We start from the raw sequence: 7,974 nt of genomic DNA on the forward strand, positions 1-7,974 counted from the left end.
CTGATGAGCGGTGGGGCCGCCATCTTGGATGGGTCGAGCTCCCTCTGGTAGAACATTGACGTGTCAGCAGGTTAAATCAAACATAACTGCTTAAAATCTCAACAGATTTTGATGCGTTTTTTCCTGCAAACGTCACACATGTAGCTCTGATACAGGACACATGTTTTAGCATTTTTAATAATAGTGAGTTTGCTGTGGGTACATGTGTGACTCTTAGACTACTGTAACTCTCTTTTCACGTGTCTGAGCAGAACCTCCCTGAACCGTCTACAGGTGGTTCAGAACGCCTGTGCTCGGCTTCTGACCAAGTCCTCCAAACACACCCACATCACCCCGCTTCTCCTCCAGCTTCACTGGCTGCCAGTCAACTTCAGGGTTCATTTCAAGATCCTGGTTCTGGTCTATAGGGCCTTACATGGACAAGCACCATCTTACATTGGTGATCTTCTTAGTCCCTACACCCCCAGCAGGTCCCTGAGGTCCAGTGACCAAAGCCTACTGGTTGTGCAGCACCAGGCTAAAGGTCAAAGGTGACGGATCATCTGCTGCTGTGGCCCCCAAACAGTGCGTGTCAAGTCTCGGTGTAAAGCTGGATGCTTAACTCACAATGGCCCCACAGATAAAAGCAAGACCTCACTACGGAGTTTATCAGCTTCGCCGCCTGACTCGCCTCAGACAAATCCTGAAACAGAGGCATTTGGAGTCAGTCATCCATGCCTTCATTACCTCTCGCTTGAACTACGCAAATGCCCTCCTTGTTGGTGTTCCGGTCTCTGCCCTGAATCGGCTGCAGGTCGTCCAGAACGCTGCTGCCAGGTTCTTGACGAATACACACCGTCGTAGCCAAATTACCCCTGTCCTGGTACATCTTCACTGGCTCCCTGTCATTTTCAGAGTACAGTTTAAGTTATTGACTTTTGTATTTAAATCACTCAATGACATGGCACCTTCCTATCTCTCTGACCTGCTCACTCCATATGTACCCACGTGCATGTTGAAGTCGGCTGACCTTTTGCTGCTGTGTACGCCGCGGATGTGATACAAATCGTGGGGTGAACGAGCATTTGTGCATGCTGCCCCAAAGCTGTGGACCTCGTTGCCTATTGGAGTTCGGCAGGCTCCATCACTGGCGGTTTTTAAATCTGGTTTAAAGACCCACTTTTACGATTTGGCTTTTAGACAGTGACTCGTTTTAGTGTTTTATTGTGTCATTGTTTTAATGTGTTCTTAGTATTCATCATGTTTTATCTGCTTTTGACTGGTATTTTTATCTTCTATTTTAGTTCTTTAGAATGGTCGCGTTTTGTTTTAGCCTGTGCAGCACTTTGGGCAGCTCCCATGCTGCGTTTTAAACGTGCTGTATAAATAAACTATAGTATGGTATGGTATGGTGTTTTCCTCAGCTCCACCGAGCACCGCAGCTAAACATGCTGCCTTAAAGTTGCTCTGATTGGATCATCGGTCGAGCTGACAGAAGCAGCCTAGCAAATAGCGTGACTTGGATGAGAAGAAATTGTCTACGCATCCAGAAGTAATGGCACAGGTTATAGAATGCAAATACTACGATCGCTGAACTTTGGTAGATCATCATCCTTTTATAATCCTTAACGATGCTATATGGTCACATCACACGGCCCCATCCACAACTGTGTCCCTGAGACCTTTGGAGAGTGGTCTGCCACTCATAGTCAGTTGTTTGTTGTCAGTTGCTCTACCAATCAAGATGATTCTCAAGGAACAGCTGCTTCTATGCTCCACTAATCACATTGATTACAACTGATCAAAGGTGGAAACCAGTAACATTGGTGTGCAGTGGAAATGGCAAAGACTTCCCCTGACTGTGTTTAAAGTGGTGTTTGGGGTGGGGGGTGGATCCTTCGCTAACTTCCATGTTTCTAGTTTTATATTATTATTTGTGAACTGTAACTTTATTATTTAGCTAATTGTTATAGGTTGTAGGGACTGCATGACTTAATTTTGTTTAAAGTCGACTGTCAAGTAATGAAAATCGAGTCGACTTTGACCAGTCGTTGATGACGTCATACACCTGAAGCGGCGCGGGGTGGGGGTGGGGGGGGGGGGGGTGGGGGGGGGGTTGTCGGTTGGTTCGCTGGAGTTTTTGACAATTAAAATTGCGCTCACATTTTCAAAGTAAACACATTTCTTTTAACAACGGTGGTTTCTGCTCCCCCCCCCCCCCCCCCCCCCCTGCGCAGCAGCCGCAAACTCACTGATGCACCTGCAGCCTCTCGGAGTTCCTGCTGCTCTAAACATTAAAATAATTATTTCATTTTCTGTTCCTCACTTCTGATTACCTTCAATGGTGTCTGTTTGTTGCAACCACCAGGCACAAAAACTAACTTGTTTTTATTTGACTATTTTTCTGTCCTGTCTGTTTATTATCTTCCTGCATCTCCTCTCAATCCTAAAGAGAAACTGCTACCTGGGTTCATATATATTCACCTCATGAGTTACCTTTGAACTGCAGTTCTAAAAGATCAACCGACCGCAAAAACAGCGGAGTGCTCGCTGCTCGCCGGCCGCATCAGTGAGGTGCGTCACCGGAGGACAAAACAGGTGATGCGCCCCGCTCCAGAGCAGTGAAAAGCATCAGGCACAAATAAAATAATAAAAGACAGAAAACATAAAAGGAAATGAGCCGACATGAACGATCGCGTGTTAATTCAGTTTTTGAGGTGGCGACACCTGATTTGATAACGGTACTGTGGCCGTGCTCAGGACGCAGATGTCTGGAGCGCATAGGCGTCATTTTAACCGGGGACGCCGCGGACATGTCCCCAGCAAAATTTGTTATTGGCAGCTGTGTCCCCCCCCCCCCACCCACCCACACACACACACACACACACACACACACACACACACACTTTCATAAAAGCCTGCTGCTGAGGTTTTTTTTTTTTTTTACCAGCTCAGATCGTATATCTACATCTGCTCCCAGCAGATTTTTTAAATGTCGCAACTGGCATCTAATTATTTATACTTGAGCTTTAAATAAAAATAAAATCGTAATTAATTAATTAATTTGTAACATGTCTGAAAAAGCGCCCTGCGTAATGCTTCAGAGGACGAGTAAGGGTCTCTGGAGACAGGGACTGAGACTGGAACTCTGGAGACAGGGACTGAGACTGGAACACTTGGGACTCGAGAGACTGGAACACTTGGGACTCGAGAGACTGGAACACTTGGGACTCGAGATACTGGAACATTTGGGACTCGAGAGACTGGAACACAGGGGGCTGGAACACAGGGGACTCTTGAGACTGGAACACTTGAGACTGGAACACAGGGGACTCTTGAGACTGGAACACTTGAGACTGGGACACTTGAGACTGGAACACAGGGGACTCTTGAGACTGGAACACTTGAGACTAGGACAATTCAGACTGGGATACTTGAGACTGGAACACTTGAGACTGGAACACTTGAGACTAGAACACTGGGGATGTAGACACTTGTGGGGACGCTGGAGACAGGATCATTGGGGACGTAGACACTTGTGGGGACTGGAACACTTGTGGAGACTGGGACACTTGTGGGGAGACTTGAGCCTGGGACTCGGGAGACTGGAACACTTGTGATGTGGCCGTCAGAGCTGGAGCTGGAGACGTCTACTTCAGAGCTGGAGCTGGAGACGTGTACTTCTGTCGACTTCGAGACAGGAGGCATCGACCTTGAGACAGGAGGCGTCGACTTCGAGACAGGAGGTGTCGACTTCGAGACAGGAGGTGTCGACTTCGAGACAGGAGGTATCGACTTCTGGAATTGATGTTTTGCGGCTAACTGAGTTAATTAGAGAGAAAACAGCATCAAACGCATTCCCGTGTTCTACCTCACCCAAACAGGACCCTCTTGTGGATCCGGAGATCAGGAGGATGTGTTCATCCAAGATGACACTCGGTCCGGCAGGGGAGACACGACTGTCCGATCATCTGGCCCAGAGATGTCCCGGGTACACAGTTGTCAAGCGTTTGGAAGATGGACGTTCTCGTCTTAACTTAACTTCAGAAATCAACAAATCTGGGTAGAGTTTTCGTTAGCTGGTTACAGTTTAGTTTATTCTTAGCTATTTCTTGTCAGCGTGACTGGAATAGCAAGTGGAGGTTCAGGGACGGCCGTTCCCTTCCTCTGTGGTGTTGGTTGAAGACCTGGACTGAAGCTGGTGATGGTTTTACCAAGCTCTCAGGACACTCCCACTCTCTCAGGAAGAAAGCCTTGATCATGCATCAAAAACATGTGTTGCAGTTATCATTTATCTGGACTCTGTGTTAGATGGATAAGGTGAACTGACCTTCTTTGCTGAACACATCTTTTACTGTTATCATAATCATTATTATAATTAATCATTATTATCCCAAAGCATAATAATTCATTTCATGTAATTAAAATACCTTTATATTGAACCAAGTGATCATTTATGAGGATTATATTAAACAGTAATAAAATCATTGAGTTTTTTTAATTATTATTATCTAATTATTATCATCGTGACTTGAAGCGTCCTCCTCTTGGGCTGGAACAGCAGCAGATATGGATATGATCTTGAGCAGACATCGTGGCTCCTTGTTTAATCTGTGGATTTAAAAGTACTGTTTGACCCAGCTTGACCCAGCTGGGTAGATGTGCCCTTTGCCACAAATTAGAGAACCTTCATCACGTTACACTGTTATCAAAGCTTCTCTCCAAGATGGAGGTATTTCGCCATGTTCTAAAGTATGATTAAATGGGGTGTGTCCGAATCCACAGGAAGGGTGCTTATGAGTACGGGTCCTCGCGGGTCTAGCAAGGCCAGGTCCTTGAAGACTGCTAAAACCGGAACCCAGCGGCTCTGAATTCGGACAGTCTAGCCTTCACCTCTACGGTGGCCCGTAGGTCCCGTCACAGCCGTGGCGGCAGCTACACGCAAAGGAAAAGTGTTAAAGCTAGCGAAAATGGAGCAGGAATATTAAGGAGCTAGAGCAGCTTCACGTCCATCAGCAGCGTTTGTTCACAACCGTTTTCAGGTAAAGTAACTTTGTTTATTCTAGAAGCTTTCAGGACTTACATGTGAACTTTAGATGGTTTCATGTATGTTTTAAGCTACAGAATGAACTTGTTAAACAAACACAACACATTACTACAGAGTACTATCATGTTGGTAATTAATATAAACCAAATGCATTATAAATGTTGAATGCAGCAGGATGTTTTCTAATGTAAATTGGACCGTAGAACTTCTTTTGCATCAAATGAGGGTAAAACGTTTAAAAAAACAGGCTTTTTAATAAAATAGCATTGAAGTGTTTTCAATGTGCATTTGTTTATTCAACTTAAGCCTAATAATGATCAGATCTGTCTTAAAAATGTAAATTCTCTGTAGTTTTTATTGAACTATTCCCTGCTGCCTTTCTTTAAACTGAACAGAACCAGTGTACTGCAGGTTATAGGTTTGTTTTACATTTTTCTATAAAAAAACTCTTATTTAATCTATTACAGGTCAGCATGTACTGTGCTGCACATCTGCCTCTGTGCTGGTGAAGTTGTGGGTCTGGAGGATGAGCGTGAGGAAGATGTGTGTGGAGGAGGTCAGTGGTGCTCTGTCCTGGAGGAGATACCAGCAGACCACCACTACTGTTAACAGGCAAGTCATCCACAGAGATGTAACAGCCGTCGTCTGAGCCAGCCCAGCAGGCCCTGTAGATGGACGATGGAGTGGACAGTGAGAGGAAGCGTCCCAAAGCTCTCTCTGCAGACCGTCCTGTATGATGTTCCTCTGGCCAGAACCGTCCACGGGTCTGCTCCAGCCCTCCATCCACGTCTGGATCCTCCTGCAGCAGATCCAGCTGCACTGTTAAAGACTTCCTGCTCACTCAGTTTAAATAAATGATCCAGGAAGAGTCACTCAGGTTAATCCTGCTTTAACCGTACATAACTGGTCCATACTGGTTCTGATCTGTAAATAAGTGTAACCTATTATAAACAATCTTGTCTCCTTACCATCTTTTCATTTTCTGTTCATGTAACATGTTCAAAACCATCTGTAATAATAAAACTGGTGATAAAATCCATGACCAGAAAGAGTTATCAGTCAGTATTTGTTTTAATAAATGTGTTCAAACATCAAACAGCTAAATAACATTAACATGGTGACAGTAGAAGGCCTCTCTCTCCCAGGAGGACCACCAGGTAAAGCCTCTCCTGACCCTGGACACCTGCAGTCCTACAGAGAAAATCAGACCACAGGTGACAAAAGGCAATAAACACATTTTTACATTTATCCACATGAGAAGATAAAACTTTTATTCTTCACACAAACTTTTTACTTCATTAACACGTGTCAGCTGTGTAAATCCCTGAATGTAAAACTACTTTTCACAGAAGAACTTCTGTGGTTGTGTGCAGCTTCACTCTTCACCTCTAAGCTTAATAAAAACGCTTCTTTGCTCCGTTGTCCTTAAAACAAATGACAAGTTTGATTCGCTACACACACACACACACACACACACACACACACACACACACACACACACGGGAATAACTGGGACCTGCGATACAAACTCGTTCTGGCTGATTTCTGCCTAAAATGTAATTTAACAAACAAATATACGAACAAAAAATGTCTATAAACTGAACTGCTTTAAGCTTTTTAGATTTCTACGGCTAGTTTTTAACAAACTTACGTTTAAAACTTTGTAGCTCTCCCCATTTTCTCTTCCTGTTGAAAATCCACAGCCGGCGCGCAAAGCATGCTGGGATAGCCTTGTTCTGTAAGGAGACAACAGACCCGTCCTCGAAATGTGGGCGGAGCGAGGACGCGTTTGAGGACGTGAGAATGAGTATTCTTGGAATTCGGACAGTACTCGTCGCTGCGCTGTGACGTCATTACACTCTTACAAGCATCCTTCCTGTGGATTCGGACACACCCTTGATCTCTCGAGAAGTGGTATAAGTTCCTCCTTAAAGGTTTTATACTACTCAGAAGGCAGACCGTCTGTACCAGGAGATTTGCTTGATTTCAAGTTGTTTATTACTTTGTCTATTGCTGTTTTATTAATTGGTGAGGTCAAAATATTATTTTGGTATCTCCCAATCTTTGGTAAGTGAAGTTTTTCCAGGAAGTCTTTCATGAGTTTGGGGCTTACCTGGTAATATTGATGGTATAAATCTGTGAATTGAGTCTATGATGTAACTCTGTTTCATCAGAGTTCCATCTCAGCTCCAACGGAGTTACATCATAGACTCAACGTAGTTTCGACCAGCTCTCAAATCATCATCTCTAAGGGAATTACAGACCGGCCAGCTGTATTTTTCTACTTAAGCTGAGAACTGTCAAGCTGGAAATTCTGTCGTTTGAACAACAAGACGAAGGTTCCTTCAAAATAAAAGCTGAACGCGCTGAGACCTGCCACTACTACCTGGAGCTATCCGTAGACGGGTTTTTGTCGTGCTGCCACACTGTTTCATCAGTCCAGTACCACGGAGGTCCGGAGACCTGACATTCCCGATCTGACCACGGGAGTTCCTACACGGTACGTAGACTCAGCAAGATGGCGTTTCATGTCATGAGCTTCTGAAGCCCTCGTGGTTCCTAGTCAAAACATCTGACACCCAGATCCGCCTGCCTCAACCTGGAGATTCTGAACACACACACACACACACACACACACACACACACACACACACACACACACACACACACACACACACACACACACACACACACACACACACACACACACACACACACACACCAACACTTCAACATTCAAATCCATATGCATCCATCATAGAGAGTTAGTCCTGGATGATTGTTTGAATTTATAATTATAGAAATTAAAGATTCTTAAACGATCCCAACTCTCTTTTCTTGTCTCTAAGTCAATACAAAGTGTTTAAATAAAACTCCCTGAAGTAAAAACAACCTCTTCTGATTATAATATCTGGACCTAATAAAAAGTGTAAGAATATACAACTATA

This window comes from Nothobranchius furzeri, chromosome 9 (genome assembly GCF_043380555.1).
Source record: "Nothobranchius furzeri strain GRZ-AD chromosome 9, NfurGRZ-RIMD1, whole genome shotgun sequence".
Lineage (NCBI taxonomy): Eukaryota > Metazoa > Chordata > Actinopteri > Cyprinodontiformes > Nothobranchiidae > Nothobranchius > Nothobranchius furzeri.